General features: G+C 39.3%; 2 pseudogenes; one reads left to right on the plus strand and one right to left on the minus strand.

Moving 5' to 3' along the window:
- Positions 1 to 230: 230 nt before the first annotated feature.
- LOC121487607 lies at positions 231 to 1152 on the minus strand (annotated as a pseudogene).
- Positions 1153 to 2456: 1304 nt separating this feature from the next.
- Positions 2457 to 25253, plus strand: LOC121486988 (annotated as a pseudogene).
- Positions 25254 to 25507: the final 254 nt, after the last annotated feature.

The raw sequence follows: 25507 nt of genomic DNA on the forward strand, positions 1-25507 counted from the left end.
CTGTCCCCCAGGTGACCAAACTAGATGTTAATACTAACAGGGTAAAAGCTCCTAACTCAAACTCATTGGAAAAGGGGTGAAATTTCTGCAAAGTATACTTTAAGAAGAGGTACTGTTTGCTCATGAAAGGAAACCAGTGAGTCCTCTAAGAATAATAAAAGGGAGGATTTTACAGTTAAGCATATGATTTGGAGCGAAGAATTCAGATGTTGCTCTGCTGGTCCAGGCTGTTAATACTCTTCTCATTCCTCCTGTGGGCCCCCTTCATCAGGTATCACAAAGCCTTCATCTGTGGCATATAGAATGTCCACGATCCTCTGCAATACAGGGTTGTTTTCCCCTTTGTTCTCCTGGCAAATCAATTCAATGTTTCTTAGCTTTCCAAAGTAGAAATCTCTCTCTTTCTCCAAGTCTTTGACAGTAAGTTTCAATACATTAACCTGCTGCATCAATTCAGCTGCTTCATCATCCCTGTTGCCCACATCAGGATTCTTCTGCACCACACCCAGGCCAGCCTTAGGGGTTGTAATAGTTCTGTGTGTTGCAATGGGCCTCTGTGAGCAATTTTAGCCACCATCTTTTGTGCTGGAAAGAAGTCCTCCCCCCCCCCCCCCCCCCCGCCCTATGAGATCTTTTTTTCTGCTGAGGTAAAGAAGACTAACAACTGCACTGCTAGAGCTGGGAGGTTTCTTCAGTTTGTTCAGAGCTGGAGCAACAAGGGAGGGGAGCCACTGCAGTTTCTTGACCTGGCAGCTACAGGGTCTGGCAAATACAGGGTCATAGTCTTTTCCATCATAGTTTGCATCAAAAAACTTCTTGAAGCCACTGAACAAATTCAAAATTGTCCTGAAAGTTTCCTTTTACTAATTTGTCCACAGGAATTATTTTGTCAACACCAATTCTCTTAAAACCTGCTTGTAGTATTTTGAAATTCTGGATGTATTCATGCTCTAGTTTAGCCTAGAATTTCACTTTCTTCAAGGCAATGGAGCCAGGGAACAGCATGTCCATAAACTGACAATAGGCAGCCCCTGAGCACAACCGTTCGATCTTTGTCAGATTCAGCTGCAGAGACTGATTGATCCAGGCCAGCATGTCATGTTGACTTAGGTTATCACTGGTGACAGACATTGAGTATATGTTCACTGCCATCTTCATCCACTGCCTGTGCCTGGCTTCGGTTCCATCCTCGTCTCATTCAAACTGCCTGACCAGCCATAGATTAGAATTTTAATGGGACTCTTGCTGTATCCCCTGATGGAAGGATTCTCTCTCTGAGAACCATAACCTCTAAACCTGCAGAGCCCAGAGTTGTAGGAGTAAGAAAGACAAATTCCACATGTGGGTCACTGGGAGTGATGAGAAGCAGGTCATTTCCTACAACCACTCCTTGCTTCCTAGACCTATATAGTTCACTTACTGGGGATACAAATCATATAAGAATTATGATTAAGAATGAATATGGTGTTCTATGCCCTTAAAAGAGCTTCTCATTCATCACCTCATTATTCTGGCAGGCCACATTTTCTCAGTGGTGTAAGAGAGGATAGAACAATGAGTAACACGATCATGTGCTTATGTGCATCTCCTTTGTTACCAAGTAGGCCCCTTGATCTGATACAATGTTATGTGAAATCCTATGTCTATGAATCAAACACTACCAACCTTTTGAATAGTAGAGCTAGCTAAAGTCTTATAGGCAGGGAAGTCAATAACATACCCAAAATATGTTCCAGTTCTAGTCAACATTAATCTCTTTTCATTCTCATTGAAGGGGTTCAATATAATCAACTTATGGTAATGATTACCAAATGGCTAATTTGTCTCCCGAAGGAACAGTGCCATATCAAGGCTCAGCATTATTATCTCTGTTGCTGGCAGCTTAGACATAAAGAGCAATAGAGTGAGACTAAGCTAGGTGAGTTAAAGCCCAGGCTGGCACTTATGATAGCCTTCATCCTTGCTACTATGGCTTCTCCCAGAACTAAAGTAGTAATGACAGAAGCTGGTTGACATCTCCTGGCCAAATCATTGTTGTCTACTTAGTTGTTTAGTGTCACTTCTGTATGAATGCTCTCTGGTAAATATTAATATATAGTACAAAAGCTTTCAGACAAGATGAAGTTAGAGACTGAATTTATACTCCCACCTGAAGCAATAATTTTAAAAAAGATAAAATACATGAAACCAAAGTTTCAACACGCTAGACATTAGGCAAAAAATAACAATGTTGCAACAAGTTAAAGAGATCCAGCTGAGAGTCCATATTTAAAGTATGGAAAGAAAGAAACTGTCAACCCAAATTATACATCTAGTGACATTATCTTTTAAAACTGAAGATGAAATAAAGGCTCTTTCAAACATATAACAACTGAGAGAATTAATCAACAGAAGACCTACCCTACAAAAAGTGGTAAAGGAAGTCTTTGAGGCAATATTTAAAACCATATGGAAACATGGAACTATACAAAGAAATTAAGAACAGCAGAAATGGTAACTACATGGGTAAGTATTTGTGATGTTTTTTTCTTATTTAAATATCACTAAAACTAGTGACTGAGCAAAACGAGTATCGATATACTGCAGGATTATAACATATGTAAAAGTGTGAAACAATAGCCTAAAGTTGGAAGGAGAAAAATGGAAGGTTTTTATATGATTCACACTATAGATAAGTGGTATACTAATACTTGAATGTAGATTGTGATAAATTAAACATGTGTACTTTAAACCCTAAATCAACCACTTAAATAACAAAAAATTATAGCCAATAAGCCAATAGAAGTGATAAAATAAAGCCCAAAAAAGGTACAATTAATCCAAATGAAAGCATAAAAAGAGGAAAAGAAAGCAAATAAAAGATGGGCATATAGAAGATGAACATCAAGAGGACAAACTTAAACTTAACCGTATCAATAATCACATTAAATGTAAATGGTCTAAACTTGCTAAAAGACAGAGATTGGAGGGGGGAAGTAAGATCCAACTGCATGCTGCTTATAAAAAATAAACTTTAAATATATAAACACAAATAGATTAAAATTAAATGGATGGAAAAAAGATATACTCTGATAACACTAGTCAAAAGAAAGCTGTGTTGAATATATGAATTTAGGCATCATCTTCAAGCAAATGGACTGTACTAGCTTTTAATAGGATGGAATGGGCCATTTCTGCAGGCCCAGAGGATTCAAGAAAATAAAAAGTTCTAAGTTCCTCAAGTATTTTAACTTAAACATCCCCAGCCCAAGATTCGGTATTCCATTCCCTCCAACCAAGATCTTTACTTTGTATAGCAGAATTGATGGCTATGGGAATTCAAATTCTTTTTTTTTAAGATTTTATTTATTTACTTGAGAGATAGAGAGAGCATGAGCAGGGGGGAGAGGCAGGTGGAGAAGCAGACTCTTCACTTAGCAAGGATCCCAAAGTGGGGCTCAATCCCAGGATGTTGGGATCATGACCTGAGCTGAAGGCAGACACTTAGCCATCTGACCACCCAGGTGTCCTGAGAATTCAAATTCTCTATAACTCTGCACTGATGGAGCCTGATTCTGATCCTGATACCCAGTGTTCCCATTTCCTGCCTTTGAGAGATAAGAGTTTCTCTATATCTTACTATTGAGGTTCTTTGACTTTCACGTTTAAATCAGTGATCAGTCATCCACAGCCTTTCATTATGTTTTGGCAGCGCATCCATGGCACTCAGAGATAACAAGTTTCATAGATTTTATGATTACTACTTCCCCTACACCTTTCAAAATACCTAACCTATTGAATCTTCTAGTGTATTCCCTTCTACCAGCATCTGATCTTGGTTCACAACTATTTAGACGTTTGAGTAATTTCACTGACACATGATACCACAGGCTATTTACATTCCACCTACCATCAGGATTGAGGTCCTCATTGCCAGGTGACCAGGAAGTAATCAACTCCAAAATCCCATTATGGAGTCTACTTCTCCTTTAATCTGCTGGATCTAACTGTCTTAAGTCAGGATGCCCAGGAAACAGACTCTAAGATAGATATTTGTATTCAAATAGTTGCTTAGAGAATGTATTTAAGGTAAAACTGCTATGCAGTTCCAAAAGAGGCCTCAGCTTATCCCATAGAGAACTCTGAAGTTGTATCTCCCAATCAGAAGCAAAAGATAAGCTCTTATGACCTTTATTGGTCAATCGTTGCATATGAGCTATTCCTGAAGATAGGTCATAATCTTGAGCAAAAAGACCCTCCTTTGCTGAAGGTAAGGTAGGTATTCAGCTGTCAGTAAGGTAGACTGTGACAAATTAAACATGTGTAGTATAAACCTTAACTCAACTTATCAAATAACAGCTGAGTGAATTGGGTGCCTTGATGCTAATGGTAGAAGATGCTGTAGAAAAAGAAGTGGATAGATAGGGAATATAAGTAGCACACTATAGAGCTACCACAAAGAAATATGGAGTAAAGAGAAAAAATAATAATTTTGTTTCTATTCTGAGGGATTCATGAGCTACATAACAAAACAAAACAAAATAAAACAAAAGTACCTCTGCTGCCTCACTTCTTGGGGGGGGGGGGACAGGAAGCTGATAATGAGCAAATATTTTTGCCATCTTTTTCCAAAAGAATCTGAAGGAATAGATCCCCTATATTCAACAGCTGTCAAATAGTTATGTAGTTATTATAGATGCACAGTTCTTTTACCTCAAGTTGATAGATGGACATTATCAGTCCATCAGGGATAAAAGGGAAACAAAGAATCTTGCTAATACTCATTTTCAAATCAAACAAAACTATTTCCCAAGTGCTAATTTATTATAGTTGTCAATATGAGCTCAATGCTTCTACTTCATTCTGAAAGGACTCATATGGGAGGATTGGTCTACTCAATACAATAATAATTCTGTTTCAATCATTTTTTTAACATGTAGACAAAAATCTGTCTGTTGGAATTTTTTCAAATAATCATCATGTGAAATAAGTATTCCTGGATCACAACTTCTTTCTGCTTCCATTTAACTCTAGTCCTTTCATACGGAAGCTCTTCTCTTTTAGAGTTAATATGAAACACACCTAACCAAAAGTAAAGAACTGCTCAAAAACCAAATGTATCAGTTTCATTTTCCTAACTAAAAGCAATTTTATTCTAAATTCTATTTCAAATACAACTCACCAAGAGCTCAGCCCCTATTTAACAAAAGCCACAAGAAACCATCATATATTCCAACTACCCCTCCAAAGTAAGCTTTCACAAAGTACATGCCATGAAACTCATATCATAGGCCTACCAAATTTTCAAAGAGCTTCAGAAATGAAATGACACCTGCTTTTATATTCCAAAAAAATCACCACAGAACCCTGATACTTCGGTTACTAAAACCAGGGTAAATAACTGCATAAGTCTGCTCAAGATGCCATAACAAAATACCATGGACTGAGTGGCTTTAACAACAAAACTTTATCACTCACAGTTCTGGAGGCTGAGAAGTCTAAGATCAAGGCTGCCAGGCAATTCAATTCCTAGTGAGGACCTTCTTCCTGGTTTGCAGATAGCTATCTTCTTGCTGTGTCCTCACATGGCATAGAGAGAGCTTTGGTCTCTCTTCTTCTTTTTTATATGGACACCAATTCCACAATGGGGGCCCTACCTTCATGACCGCATCTACACCTAATTACTTCACAAAAGCCCCACCTCCAAATACCAACACATGGGGGCTTAGAACTTCAACATATAAATTTTGGGGGAACATAATCAGTCTATAGCACTAACACACTGAGAGATTCAAAATTCAATATTTCAAGGCTGTCTTCAGTACATTAAAGAAATGTCTGCCTATACTGGTTACCTTATTATACAAGAACTAAAATTGGTCACAAAAGTATATTTTAACAATTATTTTTAAACATAATTTTAATGATTAACTGGTTAAACACTTATTGTGCTGTGGTCTTAAATTTCATTTTGTACTTTAGCTATTTTATCAGCTAATCTAAACATTTCACATTATACAGAAAGTTCAAGCATTGAGAAACTGGTTAATTTAATTGCCTGGTTATCTAAATATTAAGGCAAGAGATCCTTTAATTCAGTAAGTTCTAAATATATATACACACTATATCTACCTATAACTATATAGTTAAATAAATATATATGTTAATCTGTCTTGATGCCTCAGCATCTTACAAGGCTTTAAGAAGACTTTAATCAGAAACAGTAATATTATACTATAGGGACACCTGGGTGGCACAGTTGGTGAAGTATATGACTCTTGGTTTTGGCTCAGGTCATGATCTCAGGGTCATGAGATTGAGCCCCGTGTTGGGCTATATGCTTAGCACAGAATCTGCTTACAATTCTCTCTCCTTCTCCCTCTATGCCTCCTTTACTGCACGTTCTCTCTGTCTCACTCTCAAACAAATAAATAAATCTTTAAAAAAAAAGAAATAGGACATATATATATATCATATATATATATAGGATATATATATAGGATATATTATATATATATATAGGATATAATATAGAAATAGGATAATATATAGGATATATATTATCCTATAAATGCAGATGGTCAACATTAGTCTGTCCTGTGCATATCAGAGTAGATTTGTGTATTTTTCATCTTCTAAAAAGGAGATGGGAAATAATTTAGAGTCCTCCATTAAATGTATATAATACATATCAATAAAGAACATGTATAAGTCCAACCAATCAAGTGTTTCAGGGTCACCAAAAGAAATAACTTTATGTTAACCTAGGATAACAGAAGCTTATCACAAATATTCACAATATCAATAGTATAGTCATCTTGGCTTTGGTCCTCCCAAGTACAAAATATTCACTAGGCTTTAGCAATAATAATTGTCCAGACTTGAAAGATATAACAAATTCAAACTTAAAAACCTAAATTATATTTCTTTGCCTAGCATTTATATTTCCCCAAAGTGAGGATTTGATTGATGACATTCAATAAGAAAAGGTTCTCACCTATTTACTCACTTCCGATCCAGAGCTACCTGGAAAGTAACAGATTCCCTTCATATTCATTCCATCTACAGTTGCTATTCCCTGACCCAATCACCTCTGTTAATCTAACAACTGGCTCCATTTTCCTAGCAGAGTATTCTGTAAGTATGGCTGGGACTGAGGTAGAATAGTAAACAGTGTGAATTTTTATGAAGCAGGATTAAGAATAAAATCTAATCAGTCAGGTTTGAATATAATGGAAGTTAATTCACAGGAATCTACTTAACTTGGTTTCCTACATATAAAGCCTTCAAGAACATCTTCCAAAAGGCTCTTCCCTTAACTCCACCAAACAAAACAAGTATGAAGTCTTTCTCTTTATTAGGCTGCAAACCCAGCTTTTACTTAGCATCCAGATTTCTCCCTACATGATTAACTCCTCATCCTAATTTCATTTAAATAACTTATTCCCAGGAATTTATATGACTAATTACTTCTAATTTTTAGGAGCATATATTCATTACTTTCAGTAGTAACTCCACTGAGAGAAGTCTTTATATTTCATGTATCCTAGAATCTATTCTGAAATCTCTGGACACTGCACATAAGATTCTTGAGCTGAGTACTTAAATGATGGTCCTTGGATAACTGGACAAAATAGAGAAATTATCAGTCCACATTAATGTCTGATCTCATTTTTTTTCGACCCTGGAATAAGCAGTGGAGTTGCAAGTTTTTCAATTAGATGGGCAGATCAGGGAAACACAAATCAAAACCACCATGAGATACCACCTCACGCCAGTGAGAATGGGGAAAATTAACAAGGCAGGAAACAACAAATGTTGGAGAGGATGTGGAAAAAGGGGAACCCTCTTGCACTGTTGGTAGGAATGTGAACTGGTGCAGCCACTCTGGAAAACTGTGTGGAGGTTCCTCAAAGAGTTAAACATAGAACTGCCCTATGACCCAGCAATTGCACTGCTGGAGATTTATACCAAAGATACAGATGCAATGAAATGCCGGGACACCTGCACCCCGATGTTTATAGCAGCAATGGCCACAATAGCCAAACTGTGGAAGGAGCCTCAGTGTCCATCGAAAGATGAATGGATAAAGAAGATGTGGTCTATGTATACAATGGAATATTACTCAGCCATTAGAAACGACAAATACCCACCATTTGCTTCGACATGGGTGGAACTGGAGGGTATTATGCTGAGTGAAGTAAGTCAATTGGAGAAGGACAAACATTATATGGACTCATTCATTTAGGGAATATAAAAAATAGTGAAAGGGAATAAAGGGGAAAGGAGAAAAAAATGAGTGGGAAATATCAGAGATGGAGACAGAACATGAGAGACTCCTAACTCTGGGAAATGAGCAAGGGGTGGTAGAAAGGGAGGTGGGCAGGGGGTGGAGGTGACTGGGTAACGGGCACTGAGGGGGGCACCTGATGTGATGAGCATTGGGTAATATGCTATATGTTTTGGCAAATTGAACACCAATAAAAAATAAATCTAAAAAATAAAAAAATAAAAATTAAAAAAACAATTAGATGGGCAGGTGAAGATTATACCTTTACTATATCCCCAAAGTATCATCTCTCCAAAAAACATTGGTTAAGAGTTATGTTTGGTTAATATTTTTATTAGTTTGGTTTAACTTAAAATCTTCAAAATAAAGAATATTTTTGCCCAAAGCAACGAAAGTAAAATAGGCAATTAAATCATGGTCATGGCTTAAGAGGTGTTCAACTTCAAATCCTTTACACTTTTTGTAAATTTGCTGTGCTGAGACCTTTTCTTTTTCCCGTTCAACATTCAGGACAAAGCATGTACATGTCTACAGACCTATTTGTCAAGAAATAAGAGGAATGAACGCGAGTCACATTTGAATAACCAGAGTGGACTAGACATGAGAGAATAGATTAGGCATAGACAGTTTCAATTCTCCATTTTAAAATGACTTACTATTGTTGGGAATATTAGAACATCAAAAGGATAAATTCAAAACTCAAATTAGTTCCTGTCCTCCCAGGAGAGACAGCCTGCATGATTCTGATCTGTCTTTCATGTGTCGTTCTCACTCAAACTTACAATCTCAAGGGCTAGAGTGTTATTCTAATATGCAAAGGAGTGTTGGCATTAATGAGAGTTATATTTAGAAATCCTTCTATTGGGAAATAGAATATAATATTAAACTTGTGAATTTCAAGGTCATAACAAGGACATATTGACAAGCTAAAGTTTCAAACTATGTAAATTAGCTACTTAGATAATCACAGACTCTACAAATCAGCTCAAATTAAAAGAGACAAGTTTGTTCCTTCTTTTCACAATTAAGGATTTGTCAGAATAGGGTTATGTTATATTCTGCTAGCAAACTATCGCAAAATATCACTGATTTATAAAAACAAAGTATATTTCTTCCTCATACTACATAGCTGTCCTTTCAGATCTTTTCATTCCTGGTGCCAAGTGATAGAGCAGCAACCATCTCAAAGGTTGCTGGTCACTTTGACAACAGGAAAAAAAAAAAGTTGAGACTGTGTTGCACAGCGATTAACCATTTCTGCTTAGAAGTGTCTCTCACATGTCTTACAACTTATTGGCTGAAACAAATCATATGACTGCACCCAACCATAATGGGGAAGGGAAGTAAAATTTTTAACAACAACAAAAGTCCCTGTCCTTAGAAACTTAGACTAGTGAAGGGAGCCACACAGATACAAAATACATAAATAAATAGAGGTGATAACTTCCCATTGTAGTAAGTTATATAGAAGAGATAACCAAAGATGTGGTAGACATGATGAGATACCACCTCACACCTGTCAGAATGGCTAAAATGAACACATGAAACAACAGATGTTGGCAAGGATGTATAGAAAGGGGAACCATTTCACACTGTTGGTGGGAATGCAAACTGGTGCGGCCACTCTGGAAAAAAGTGTGGAGGTTTTTTTTTAAACTTAAAAATAGAACTACTCTATGATCCAGCAATTGCACTACTAGGTTATTTACCCAAAGGCAAAAATACAGATTCAAAGGATACATGCACCCTAGTGTTTATAACAGCATCGTCAACAATAGCCAAACTATAGAAAGGGCCCAAGTATCCATCAACTGATGAATGGATAAAGAAAAAGTGATATATATATATATATATAGAAGAGTCACCAAAGAGAATGAAATCTTGCCATTTGCAACAATGTGGGTGGAGCTAAAGTATATTATGCTAAGTAAAATAAGTCAGAAAAGGAAATACCATATGATTTCACTCATATGTGAAAGAGGTGTAAGAGACTCCCAACAATGGAGAACAAACTGAGGGTTGATGGAGGAAGGTGGATTGGAGATAGGCTAAAATGGGTGATGGGTATTAAGGAGAACACTTGTTATGATAAGCACTGGGTGAAATATGTAAGTGATGAATCACTCACTTCTACTCCTTAAACCAGTATTACATTCTATGTTAACTCACTAGAATTTAAATTAAAAATTTGGAAAAAAAAAATAAAGAGAAATACAGAGGAAAGAGTCATCAACCCCGCCCCCTGCCCCCCCCACACACACACACAGATGTGGTAGAGGGGGAGGGGAGAGAGATGAATAAGAAGGTGCATTTTCTTTTTTTCCCATTTTTTAAGATTATCTTATTTATTTTAGAAAGAGAGAAAATATAATAGGAGAGGAACAAAAAGTGGGGGAGAGAATCCTCAAGCAAACTGCCTATTGAGCACAGAGCCCAACATGATCATGTTGGGCTCACGATCATCATGACCTGAGCTGAAATCAAGAGTCAGCCACTCAACTGACTAAGCTACCCATGTGCCCCAAGAAGGTCCATTTTAGATAATGTGGTTAATTATAAGATAAAGTAAACAGTAAGTACATCTGATATCTTCCCTTTGCTCTTCCAGGTCCACTCTTCGTTTTCCACTCTGCTCTGTGCTTTGAGAGGTTGACATGCAAAAGATGGCAAAGTATGCCACATTGGTATATTAGTTTGAGCTGCAGTCACTTGAAAAATAGCAAATTGAGGGACATTCTCTGAACTCCCCTTATCTGTCTAAAGACAGATCCTTCAAAAAGAACTCCATTGTCATAAATCTCCTGTTCAGGAGTTTTATCAAGCAGGAAAGATTGACCTCTTTTTTGGTGTTGAAATAACAATTTTGGAAAGGAGGACCTGAGACAAGTCCATTGCTGTGGGGACACAGAGAGAGCTGTGATCTGAATAGAAAAGTGTTGGGATAAAAGTGTCTTTGTGATAAGATAAGGAAGGCCAAACTTTAAATACAAATGTTTAGGATGAGCATATAATTGAGTTATTAGATCCTTGGTAGAGAATTGGTCCCTAATTCAAGGCACACAGGATCAGAAGATAGGGATCAAGAAGTGATAGATCAGGGGCTGCAAGCGGGAAGGAAAGAGAGATGTGAGTCTGGATAAGTGAGAATAGAAGGATGCAAAGAAGGGCTGCTCCTTAAGGGTTAGCTACTCAGAAAATCTGTGCTAGGATAAGGCCTTGCCTTCAGAAATTACAGAGTGGTAACCTTAGGTAAACACCCTGCTAGTTTCAGTTCCCTAGAGAAGAAACAGATTCTCAGACAGGAAACCTCATATGACTAGCCTTAGGCAGATAGTAGACTGGGAAGGTGGTTAATTTTATGTGTCAAACTAACTGGGCCTCAGAGCTTAGACATTTGGTCAAATACTATTCTGGGTATGTCTGTGACAGTGTTTCTGAATAAGATTAGAATCTGACCGAATAAAGGCGGTCTAAGTGGGTCCCATCCAATCAGGTGAAGGCCTAAATAAAACAAAAAGGCTGCCCATTTTACAAATAAGAGGGAACTGCTCCTACCTGACTACTTTGAGCTAGGACATAGTTCTTGCTGGCCTTCAAATTCAAAATGAGAGAAGACTGACTTTTTAACACAGGAGGGGAAACTAGAACAACTTTGTCATAAACTATCATACCTCCTCTCTCTAAGGGCCCATTCATCTTTCCTAAAAATCACTGACTCTCCCCTAAGAGGCCCACATCCCCAACCTCCCGTTTGCCAATGAAGATAGTGTGTAAGTCTGAATCCTAAGCCACCTCAGGGAGTTACTCATTTTCCCTTGGGTATTTCCTGTGTATAAATGAAATATATGTGTTAATAAACTTGTTTGTTTTCCTCCTATTAATCTGTCTTTCATTACAGAAATGTCAGCCAAGAACCCAAAAAAGTTGAGAAAAAAAATATTTTTCTTCCTCTATACATATACAGACTCCATCAATGGGCTTCCTTTCAGTCTGGCCTGCAGTTAGTTTCCACTGCTGAGAAGCATAAGGGTGAAATCAGGGAAAAGAAGAATGAAGTCTTCACTCCTTTTGGGTGGGAAGTGAAGGGTGGCTGGGTGCCATCCCCAGCTATGGTTATGACTCCTGTCATGTGTGTTCTCTCTCTGTCTAGAGTAGTGGCCAAACTGTCCCCAGTTCCTCAAACCTGAAAATGGTAACTCCCTGAAGTTTCTAGTCCCAGGGTACTGTGCTACCCAGTGCTTCCCTAACTGCTATGGACTGAATTGTGTTCACCCAAATTGATATGTCAGGACCCAGTGAGAAGGCAGCCCTGCACAAGTCAGGAAGAGAGCCCTTACCACAACTCATCCATGCTGGCAATCCAACTTAAGACTTCCAGCCACCAACACTGTAAGAAAATAAATTTCTGTTGTCTAAACCACCCCATCTATGGTACTTTGTTATGGCAGACTGGGCCATACACACTAGGCTATACATTTATAAGAGTCCCTTTATTTTTTTTTTTAAAGATTTTATTTATTTTTTCATGGGGCAGAGGGAGAAGCAGTCTCGATGCAGAGAGCCTGACATGGGACTTGATCCTGGGTCTCCAGGACCAGGCCCTGGGCTGAAGGCAGCGCTAAACCACTGAGCCACCTGGGCTGCCCTAAGAATCCCTTTATTAAACACTTCTCAAATTACCTACTATGAGTTGCCATCTCCATCCTGCTGAGATCCTCACTAATGCAAAATATGTATCTTTAATTCTCATTTGTTTGTACCTATAATTTCTCATGAACTTGTAATTTATGACAAATTATGATTTAGAAAACTAAAACTATTGTTAAAAAAAGAACTATTCAAGTCAATATACCATTTATATTTTATTTAAGGCACAATGTGGCATAATTATTCAGAGAAAGGGACTGGAGGGTTAGGTAGCTCTGAGGTTTAATCTCAGTCTCTGCATATAGTGGTAGAGTTGCTTGCCAAGGTCCTCACCTGTCAAAGAAGCATCTCCATTTGCTTTATAACCAATGCAGTTATTACAGAGTTGCAGTAACCCCCCAAAGTGAAACAGAGTAAACTTTACATGAATTATTATTATTGTTGTTATTCTCTTACCAGAAATCCTTTTGTGATATTGCTACTTTTGGAAGCTTCTTCAATCCTAAGCATATCCATGGGTGCTAGTCCTCACAACTCTCATAGCCTAAGGGATTTTTATATTAAGAATGGATTAATAAAAAAAGAATGGATTAATACCCACTAATAGGCTCTAAAAACAACATGAACTAAGGCCAGGAAACATCCTGCATTTTGTCTACAGAACATTCTCTTTAGAGGGAAAGCTAATCAAAGAATAACTACCTTTAACGAAGTTCTCATATTACATGCAGGATACTTGATATAACTTACTTAATTAATTACTTTTTTATGCTTAGAGGAAGTTGTTTGACAAATTATCTGTCCTGTGCATACATTCTCTCTTTATCCCTTCTCTTGCCAGCTGCCAGAAAATAGATACGACCTATACAGAGAGTTAAAAACTACTAACGATTATTAGCCTCTACCTCAGCAACTAACATGAGACTTAATCACATAAGACCTCACTTAATTTGTCTTTAATAACACAGAATTTTCTATGTTCAGTCAATAGGCATCTTACAGGGCAGTCAAGCCAAGCTCCAACAACTACACATATTATGAACCTTTGCAATAGGAAAAATGATTTCTCAGCAGGCAGATTAAATCATGAAAAGTCTGAAAAGCAACAATTTATGCAACAAGGTTATGCAACAAGAAATTTTAAGCTTTTTAAATACAATGTCCAGAAATAATTTCTAATAAATTGCTACTTATACATGACCTTGAGAGATACCTAATCAACCCAAGATAAGAGTTTTAAATAAATGAGGTATATATTAATTTGCTTCAAGGATTCATTTTAACTACAGAGTTTATTATGTTAAAAAAAAAGCAAAAAATAAACAAATTGAGAAGTTCTTATTCATGTTCATGGTTTCTAAGTTTTCTGATAGGTGTTTCTTTTATAATTCCAAAGTACATTTGTAAAATGGAGAGAATATAATCCCAAATAGTTTACAACATGAGACAATATTTGTAAAGTGCACTCATGCCAGACAGTTGGTTGTCCTTGGTGGATGAACTAGTCAAAAGGAAGGCATGTTCATGAAATCAAACATTTCACAGTCCACTTTCTCCTCCTAATCAGGACCCAAAATGTAAGGAATTAAGCAAATAAAGTTCAGGCCCTTTTAAATATCTTTCTGTTTTGTTAATTTTCTTTGGAAAGAAAAGTCTTAAGACAAAAATAACTATTTCTGCTTCATCAATTAATTGCCAGTATATTAGCTTAAGGGTTATCATATAAAAATACAGTTCAAGCAAAGTTGGCATGATGGTCAAGAGATTCTCCTTCTATATTAAAGTCCAAAGCTGGACAAAGTTTGAACTTTCCTATAGGATCAGAACAAAAGAGGATTCAATACTGATTTTTCCCAAAATAAATATTCTGGAGACAAATCCCCAATACCATGCCATGGGCAAATGCCTCATGCCTTACATTCACTCTCACCTGGAGTTAATTACCACAGATTAACAAGTGATTGCTCACCATAGGCTGGGAAATAAAAGGGCCCAATGTAGTGTCCTTAAAAATGCTTTCAAAACTCCTGAACACAGACTGTTAAAATAACTTTCTTGGACCCTTCAAAAGGCAATGTCATAAAAACAAAAATATGTATGTCAAAAAAAATTCTAAATAGATAAATAAAATAGGGGCACACCTATTAAAATGGTTTGCCCACAGCTGCCAGTTTGCAATCTATGACAAAACATTAAAGCCCCTTGGCACTGGTGCATTGAGAAATACATTAAGAATTTCCAAGAAACTCTCTTTTGGGGATCTATGATCCAAGTTGTTGGTTCACAAACTGGCCCCTGTACACTAAGGGCAAGGAGAAACCAGAGAAAGAAGCAGAGCCCTCCAGATTAGAGAGTGGCTTTTGAATAAGCAAGGGAATTTACATATGAGGCTCATCTTGGGTGCTGCCAGAAGAGTAGAGCTGGGCACTCGCCTACCAGAATCTTAAAAGTTTATATAGAGGCCTTCACTAGGTTCAGTCACATACACCACTGATGGCATCAACAACACGTTGCTCTCTCAAGGTCAGGTTCTCAAAAAACAGCTCCAGTGTAGGAAACAGTGTGAGCAGGATGTACATTCCAAAGACGGGAGGGGTTGAGGATGCTCTGATTGCCCAGATGTAGCTTTCAGGTCAACTAGAGGTTACCACCTCTTAATGATCTCCTACACCATGAGCAAAGAGTTAAAACATCTATTCCTATCCATGGATTCTTGTCCAGTGATAACTGTGAAACTAGAAAGCCCTATCATGCCAAAACAAGAGATGGGTAACAGGTTTTGTGGAATGCACAGCAGTACACACAGAAATTAAAGCATGCCCTCACTCCAACATTCCATCAAGTCTCTGTGCCTATAGTATACAAAGGGGACACAGCAGGGACAATGCTAATTAAAAAAAAATCCTTTTCTTTCTTCTTTTTTTAAGAGTTTATTTATTCATGACAGACACACAGAGAGAGGCAAAGACATAGGCAGAGGGAGAAGCAGGTTCCCTGTAAGAAGCCTGAGGTGGGATTCAGTCCCAGGATCCCAGGATCATACCCTGAGCCAAAGGCAGACACTCAACTACTGAACCACCCAGGCGTCCCAAGAAAATCCTTTTCTAACCTCTGTCCTCACCCAACCCTACCTTGTCACCTTTCAAGAAGGAAAGGTAGTGATAAAACAGATAACTGGGTCTACTTTCTTTGCTCAATGCCTCCAACAGACAATACAAATGTAGACAGACACCATACCTTTATCCTGCCTTGTGCTTTTCCTATTTAGCACCCTGCATAAGGTGAGAGTTTCTGAGAATCTCACTGTGTGCATGGTCTTTGCTCAGCTGTCTGTCTAGTAGCACTGCTGTTTTCTCACCCATGTCTGGGCTCAGCAACTCACTGGTGGGCCTTAATTCAGAGCCAAAAGGAAAGGGGTAGTAAAAGAACAGAAAAACTGTCCTAGTGTGTGCACAATCCCATATGATCCTCCATAAGCTAACATAAGTGGGCAACCCTGCAGGCAGATGCAATAAGTTAGTGCAAAGTAGAAATCAAGGTCATAACAGTAATGTGTAAGCACTTCTTAGGTACTACATATTAAATAAGGCACACTCTGAACATCATCTCTAGAATCCTGAAAAAAAAAAAATCTCACAGATCGAAAAAATGAGACAGAATGAATTTACCTGCTTCTGTCAAGAGTTCACCTTTAGTAAATGCCACAACCAGGATTCAAATCCAGATCTTATTCCAATGCCTGAGTGTTTCTCATAACACTGTATCTCAAAAACAAAAGGTTTGCAGTAAAGAGGAAAGTAATGATGGTTAGAAGAAAGAATTGAAACAACTCTCAGAGAAAAGACGCATACCTCCCTATCTTGAGCTCCAGCCCCCAGCCCATCAAGAAGACTTGAGCTGTTCTCACAGCCTGACCTAGTACCCCTGCATCAGAATCACCTGGGGAGATCATTTAAAATGCAGATTCCTGGGTCCTACTCCAGGTCTAAGGAACCCACATCTCTCAGGTAGGGACTGGCAATGTGCAATTTTACTCGTACTCTCACAGTGACTTTTGACAGTTCTCCAGGTGTACCATTGGGGTTGATGTTTCAGAAAGGGAGCAAGGCAGAGTCTAACAATCTCTACCAGAAACTCATTGATGAAAAAAAGCATTCTAAAATAACAACCCAGGAAGGAGCTTCTGCTTATCAGCCTCACGCAATTCTTAATTTTCTTTAGGGGAACAGTTATTATCAACAAACATCTGAAGGAAATCTAGTCCATTTATTTTACTTGTTTTGACATCTGCAGATAATGACAAGCTACAGGGAAAAACAGGTTTAAGGATGGTAGCAATTAGTTAATTTGTCACTGATTATTAAAAAATAACATATGCAGCTCTGTGGTTCTCCGGAGGGGAGAGTTACAAATTACTACGGTTGTTGTCCCACTGCCACGGCTGGTGTTATTGTTGTTTTTAAAGAATTGTAGCCTCCATGTGTTTGTGAAGAGTAGTATGGTTTGAGGTCTGTCAGGTTGCCATAGTCACCTCAGTGCCCTTCCACCAGCAAGATGTGATGTGCTGGGAGCGAGAATTATGAAAGAGCCCACATACGTAACTACAACCTGGAAGCAGTTGAGTCAAAACAGACTCTTCCCTTCCCACAATTCCCTGCCTTGCTCATTTTTGATACATTGAACAAAATGCACCTGCTTCCAGCCCACTAGACCTCTCTCACTTGTGTTCTCTCCAGCACAATCATCTTCCCCAGCTCCCCTGACTCCCTTAGTTCCCCTTCACTGGGCTCTTTTGAACCCTTGGAAACACATTCTCATTCAAACCTTCTGGCAACACTTCCTCTATGTTCTCTTCTAAACCAAAACCTAGATTTTCCCTAATAATGATGATACTGAACTCAAGTGTGCAGAGATCCTGATGACATCAGCTTTTTTTCTTTCCCTTATCACACCACTACTCCCATCATCCCAATATGTTAGAACTAGACGTAGGTGACTATCAGTCTCAATATTTCTGCTTCCTCTACTGTTTCACTATTTTTTCTCAAGGTCTCCTCCCTCCTTTTAACTTCCCCTGTCTAGTTATACCATCTCGTTCTGATCTCACTGTCTTCTAACCTCTGGAGAAGGTTAGAAACCCCTCACCTTGCCTGTTGGTCCTGTCCTCTCTTATCCCCCTGAGAGATTAAACATGAACTAGACCCCTCACCCGAAGTCTCCCTGAAGTTACTTAATCTACTGCATTCCAAAACTCTTGCTTCACTTCCATCTTTTGTTGATTTTAGCTCCACTTCCAGGCCCAGATCCAATGTTTCCAGCATTGTGATAACTTTCCTACAACTTGACTGCCATTCTCTCTGCATCCCCAAAGCATGGGGGCAGCAGGATGTAGTGCTTGGTGATGTGGTCTCTGGATTAAACTACACAGGGAAGGTCCTGGCTTTACCATGTACTGCTTCTGTGATTCAGAGCAAGATATTTAACCATTCCAGACCTTAGTTCCCTCATCCACAAAATGATGAAAAATATCACTTATTTCAGAGGGTTGTTATGAAGATGGAAAAAGATAACTCCTGGGTATAATTTAGACCAGTTCAAGTAAGAGAAAAGCCAACTCAGACTGGCATAAAAAAAGTCCAGAAGAAAGGTAGGCTTCAAGCTCGGTTTGACTTAGTGCTTCAATCATAGGATCAAGGATCTAATTTCTTTATCTCTCCCTCTCCTCTTCATTCTAAGGTGTCAGATTTGTCCTAAGCTTTATTTGCCCTTATAGTTATGAGAGGCAATCATTACATCACAGGCTTCCTCATCCAAAACAAAGGAGTGAACAAAATGATGACATCAAAAAGCTCTCCCAGAATAGTGAAGGAGAACTTTTTCAGACATGCTCAAAAAGCCTCTCATGGCCCATTGTCCAGAAATGACTAACAAGCCCATCCTTAATACTGCTCAGAGCAGAGGATTTCCTGAATTGGTTCACGTGAACCAATCTGTTCAAATAGACCAATCACTGTACCATAGGAGAGGGGAATTACAAACCCCAGAAAATATCTTTCTACTCACAAATTACACAGTAAGTACGACCTGGGGGAGAAGAGGAGAATGGATGCTGGAGAGATAACCTAACACCCACGAAGGGGAGTCAAGTCCTTAGCTAACAATAGGCAATTAGTAACATTATACTAATATTAGCATTATTATGCCATTTTTACCTTTAGATCATTACTTCTCATTCTTTTTGTATTGTCATTTATTGTTTACATGATTGCTTCTTTATGCTGTCCTGTCCTTGAGCTTGCAAAATCCTTAAGGCAGTGTGCTTTATTGATTTTTTTTGCCACTAGCATGGCCCACCCCAAATTCTGTACCTGGTAGGGTACATAAAAATATAGCTTCAATAAATGCTGGTTGAATACATGAATAGACTATAAAAATGGTTCTACCCGGTGACAAAGTCTCTCTCTCTGGCAGAAATTAGAGATTACACAATGCTCTTATGCCCTTCAGTACAGAACAATTTAATACACTTTAATAATGTTCTTTCTTATACAAAATAATATTACCAACCCACCATTGATTACACAGGCACAGAGAGTGTCTTTGGTATTTTCTAACTGATCAGTAAAAGTTCATTCTTTACCACAATTATATGCAATTTATCCTTTTTCAAATTTTCCTTCACAATAACTTTTGAAATAAATGATCCCATTTGACCAGACTAGATGCACTGCAAAACATACAAGGAGACACATGATGTTTTTGGTCTGTGTACCCTTACAATGAAAGCTAAAAAATCTTCAAATCAGTATATTTTTTACTAAGACCTATAGTTCTCAAAACCATAAATTATCAGGAAAAACCAAAATTACAGTGTGAAGTTATAATATATTTATATAGGAAAAGACTTCCCTGGTAAGATTAACCTTTAAAATGTCCCATTTTCCATAAAATACACTTGAATTTTAAACCAACATAAAGAGAAATAATACCTTACACTGCCTTATTTTTTTTTTTTTAGTAAATAACATCATTTCCAAACAAGTTTATTTTAATGCTTCTGAAAAGCAGGTAATATTAGCATAATAATACAACTAGCAAATGTGTAGCTGTAATTTTTAGATAGATATGGTAAATGACTTTGTATGTAAGACTTTTCTTGATTCTTTGCATTTATTTTAAAGTCTATAGGATTTCAAAATTGAATTACCTGAAAATTATCTTTTTAAAAATATATCATTAAACTTGAAAATGTCTTTGAGAGAAGAAAAGCATGTGAGAGACTATAAAACATACTGGCTGTCTAAAAGTAAAATGAAGGAAAATATGGATTCCTTGTCTTTTAACTGAAAGGCTGTAGCCGTGCAGAACCTTTGCTTCTTGTCTGTAGAGACCATGCAGTGAATTTTAAGAGTGGAATCTGATGAAAGAGTAAAACAAGAAATGTTTAGAGAATATAAATTAGTCAGACCATCTGAACTTCATGAAAAGACAGTAATAAATTTTAAAATCATAATATAGCACATGAGCACAATCCAGTTAACACTACATATATAAAGCTATATCGTACATTTTATATCTAATAATCCACATGCATGACCAGTCACATTTTTATTTCACATGCGTCTTAAAACTGCCACTTTGGTTTATCTCTAGCCACAAGCTTTTCACCACACAAAACAGAGTAAAGCCTCTGAAAATAATGAAACAACATGAAGGATAGATAGTTAACGCAGTGGACAGTAGTATATCCCCATAGAATTTGATGCCTGATCCAACTCCATGAAGTAGATATTGTTACCTGAGGCCAAGATGTTAAATAATTTTTCTCTATGCTTCTGAGTATTGGCAATCAGTCCCAAAGTCCCTGACTGCATTGTAATGTGAGGTTTAACCAATAAATCTCTTTCCCAAAGCAAAATCCAGCAGAGAATGTAGGCACCATTGATCTCACACAGCGGACTAAATAGCCAAAAGGCTGTGCACTGTAAGTTATTCTATTACCTCTGTTGGATCTGGGTGATGAGTCACTCGGGTGAAGCTTTTGATGTTTCCTCAGTAATCAGCCTGCTTGATGGAGCAGCCAAAGTTCATTCAAACCCACCCTTCCGACAGCCTCCACTCTGGCTTCCTTGGCGACCCTAAGTATAGAAACATTTTAGGATGAAACCAAGACAATATAAAGAGCCCTAACCTCAGTAATTGTTTATAAAACGACCTCTTGGAGATGCTCAATATCACAATGAAGAGAAAAATTAAATGCCTTTTTGTCCATAAAATTTAAACAATGTGAATTTTTTAAAAAAAGGAAAATTTCTCACTTGTGGGAGGATAAATTGATGCACTCTTGTTGGATCTAAATTTTAAACATGCATACATTTTGAACCAGTAATTCCATTTCTATAAATATATCTCTAGAAAAGTGTTCAAAGATACATACAGAAGATATTACAGTGTTGAATAAGGAAGTATCTAAATTTATTACAGTAAATCCAGGCAATAGAATCTCTGATGACTATAGAAAGAATTGGGTAAATCTATATACATGAGTATGGAAAATATCCTAATTATATTGTGAAGTGAGGAAAAGCATTTTGGATAATAATATCCATAGTATGATTCCTATTTTGCACATTATGACTCCAGTTTGTGAAAAGAATATATATATATGGGGAGGGGGAAGGATCAAAGGACCTTAACTTTCCCCTTTATCTTCTTATTAAAATTTTTGTACCATGGGAGGAGCAAGAAATTCTCTTCTCCCTTATCTTGCTTGTATGAAAGTAAAAATAGATGATATAAATGTCCACTGTAAAGACCGTGTCAGGCACCAGGAACCCATGAAAATTGGTTCTCCTATTCAAACATAAGCATGTATGTGTGCATGAGCACACACACACACACATACACACACACACACACACACACACACACACACTACCACTACCACCACCACCACTACCATCACCACTTCCGTCTAATGCCTTCTAAATACTAATACCATTTTACATGCCACCAACTTTCCAGGACATCTCCATTATCTCCTAGATATCCTTATTTTAAGGAAGGATTGAAGGAAGGGACAGAGAGAAGAGTTCATTTGGACATTGCTGTTCCCAGATATTTAGCTTAAGTTTTTCAAAAGAGAAAGTCAGAATCTTGTATTTTATTTTCCGTTTCCAAAACAGTGAATAAAAAAAATCTTCCCAGGTACTATCAGTGACATACAGAAATGCTCCATCTTGCAACCTATTTCAATCAATCTTGAAAAAAAGATCGGGATGGGAACACTCAAATATACCAATACGACTATTGAAAATCACAAGAATGATGAAACCTTGTGTAAAATAATGTTGAAATAACATTCAGGGAATTGTGGGTTCTGACAAGCAGTGAGATTTATGACTCCTTTCCTCCATCCCAAATCAGAGAAACAGTAAAAATACTACCTTCCAGGTGAATGACCTCTAAAAGAAATGATCTCACGTCCTAGCAGTAAAGAAATTTCAAGCAAGCATCCTCCATAGATTTTTATATATTTATAAATTATATATATATATATGTCATAACACTGTATTAATATTATTAGTATATGTAATGTTAATATTTAATTAGCAAATAGAAAAATTGAAATTAAAATGAAGGAAATTTTAAATATATAGAAAATCAAGTTTCTAGGATTTTCTTTCCACACTCACCCAATGAGATATTGTTCCAAAATATTAAATAGTAACTATGACAGTGTCTCATACACAATTATAAAATCTACATCCCTAAAATATTACAACTTAAGTTATTTTTCCAATGAAAGGTTTCAGGACAACCCTTGCTACTGAAATGCCTCCTTTGATGGCTGAGGATATAGAATTAAATTGAGAAGATAGATTATGCTTCTTTCAGTTGGTAGGGAAGGGGAAAGATAGATAATATTTACTTAGTGCCTTCTAGGTATCAAGCACTGCTAACAGTCCTGAAACATAATGTTCCCAAAACTCTGTGTGGTAGATGATCTTACTCGTCCCGTTTTACACATCAGAAACTAAAGATTAAAGGCCCTAGATCAGCCAACTAGAAATTGATAAGATATATTATCAGAATCTAGTTTGGCTCATTCCAAAATCTAAACCTTTAATTAGTCCTATTTACTGCTTAGAAAAGGAAAATATTAGAAGTCAAAAATGTATAACTGTAGTTATAGAATGTGAAATCATAAAACATTACATAGTCAAAAAGATGAGAAGCAATCTGAGAGTTAGGTCTTTTCTTCCTATTGTCTCTGAGCTTATCACTCTACTGCTACACAGAAAGATTTTCTGTACCTGGAGATGAAACTGGACCCCACTGTATTTATCACCAGGCACGTTAAACTCTAAGAACTTCAGTAAGAAAGGTTTATGAGAAAATTTTTCCACACATTTTCGAGTTGTCTCCTTATAGCCTCATATTACTTCTTTCAAATTAAAAGCAAAACACCACATATTTTTTTAAAAAACTTTAAATAATGCATACAGAATATGTGACAAATCCTTCTTCAAAGAAAGGTGGTCTGTGGCAGTAGTCTCAAAGGGAGAGAAATTTGGCTCTCAGCAAACATTTGGCAATGCCTGGAGACAGTTTTAGTTACACTAATGAGAGTGGGCATACTATGGGCATCTAGTGGGTAAGGGCCAGGATTCTGTTAAACAACGTAGGGACGCCGGGGTGGCTCAGCGGTTGAGCATCTGCCTTTGGCTCAGGCTGTGATCCCGGAGACCTGGGATCGAGTCCCACATTGGGCTCCCTGCATGGAGCCTGCTTCTCCCTCTGCATATGTCTCTGCCTCTCTCTCTCTCTGTGTCTCTCATAAATAAATAAAATCTTTTAAAAAATAAGCAACCGGGACAACATGGACTACACGTGGGAGGAGGAGGACGAGGAGGAAGATTTGGACTACTACTTGGGGGACCTGGAGGAGGACCTGAGAGGGGAGGATGAGGAGGACGAGGAGGAAGTACTGGAGGAGGACGAGGAAGAGGAGCTACCACTGCCCCCGCCTCCAGCCCCGCGGAGGTGCTTCACCTGCCCCCAGTGCCGAAGGAGCCCTCCCAGGAGAGCTCCCGCGCCAACCTGCAGCTGGCCGACATGGTCCGAGGGAGTCGGCAGATGCACCCAACTCCTGGTCGAGGGAGCAAGCAGGGCATTTGTCCAAAACACCAGGAAGCCCTGAAGCCCTTCTGCAAGGTGGATGAAGAGGCCATCTGTGTGGTGTGCTGAGAATCCAGGAGCCGCAAACAGCACAGCGCGGTGCCATCGGAGGAGGCGGTGCAGGAGCACACGGCCAGACTGCAGGGGCACGTGGAGCCACCGAGGAAGCACCTAGAGGCCGTGCAGAAGACGAAGGCCGACGAGGAGAGGCGGCTGGTGGAGCTGAAGAGCCGGATGAAGTCAGAGCTGGCCGCGTGGCCTCGGACTTCCACGGCTGACACGGTTTCTGGCTCAAGCACAGGCGGGGTTGGAGCGGCGCCTCCAGGAGGTGCAGGAAGCGCAGCAAGGGCGTGCAGGAGCAGCAGGCCCAGGCGGAGGCCGGGGCGGAGCCAGCAGGGGGTGGGGTCTATGGCTGCTCCAGGGCATCCTGGAGACGAGGTCCGGCTGCAGCATCCGGAGGTCTGGCCCCCTGACCCGTGCCAACCCCATAGCCATGACTTCTTGACAGATGCCATCGTGAGGAAAATGAGCCCTGTGTTCTGTCAGGCTGCCCAAGGGGACCTGACGCTGGACCCTGGCAGCCTCACCCGGCCCTGATGCTGCCCCCTGCCCGCCGGGGCTCGCCCGGCAGAGCGGCGGCAGGAGGTTCCTGACCATCCCAAACGCTTCTCAGCCGACCGCTGTGTCCTGGGGGCCCGGGGCTTCCGTTCTGGCTGCGCCCCTGGGAGGCAGAGGTGGGCGGGCGGCAGGGTTGGCGGTGGGCGCTGCCCGAGAATCGACCCATCAGAAGGAGCAGGTGGGCTCGGGGGGGTCCTCCGTGGGCAGTGGGGACGCCAGCTCCTCGCGCCATCACCATCGCCACCGCCGCCTCCACCTACCCCAACAGCCCCTGCTCCAGAGGCAAGTGTGATGTGTGGGCACCGACGGCAAACGCTACGAGGCACAGAGCTCGACGGAGCAGACACTGCTGAGCCCAGGTGAGAAACCACGGCGCTCGGGCGCACACCTGGACTATGAGGCTGGGCGCCTGGGCTTCTGCAATGCGGAGACTTTAGCCCACGTGCATACCTTCTCAGCTGCCTTCCTGGGCAAGCCTGACTTCCCTTTCTTTCGGGTGCTCTCCAAGGGCACCCCCATCAAGCTCTGCCTTGATTAGCCTCCCACCCGCAGGGGCCCCTCTGATTAGCACTTGGGGGGTAGGTGGTGGTGGAGGGTGGCCCATAAGTTTGGGGGCTCAAAGGCTCCTTCCAATTTCTGTTGCTTCCTGCTCCTTTGACCCAGGCCTGCTTCTCCCTCTAGGAGCCTAAAGAACCCTCCTGGCCTGCAGCTTGGCCTTCTCTCACCTGCAATGTCTGTCCAACAGGTCTGCATGGGTCCCTGATGAGAACAGCTGCTTGGTTTTCCTTCCCT

The sequence above is a fragment of the Vulpes lagopus genome, chromosome 3, assembly GCF_018345385.1.
Source record: "Vulpes lagopus strain Blue_001 chromosome 3, ASM1834538v1, whole genome shotgun sequence".
Lineage (NCBI taxonomy): Eukaryota > Metazoa > Chordata > Mammalia > Carnivora > Canidae > Vulpes > Vulpes lagopus.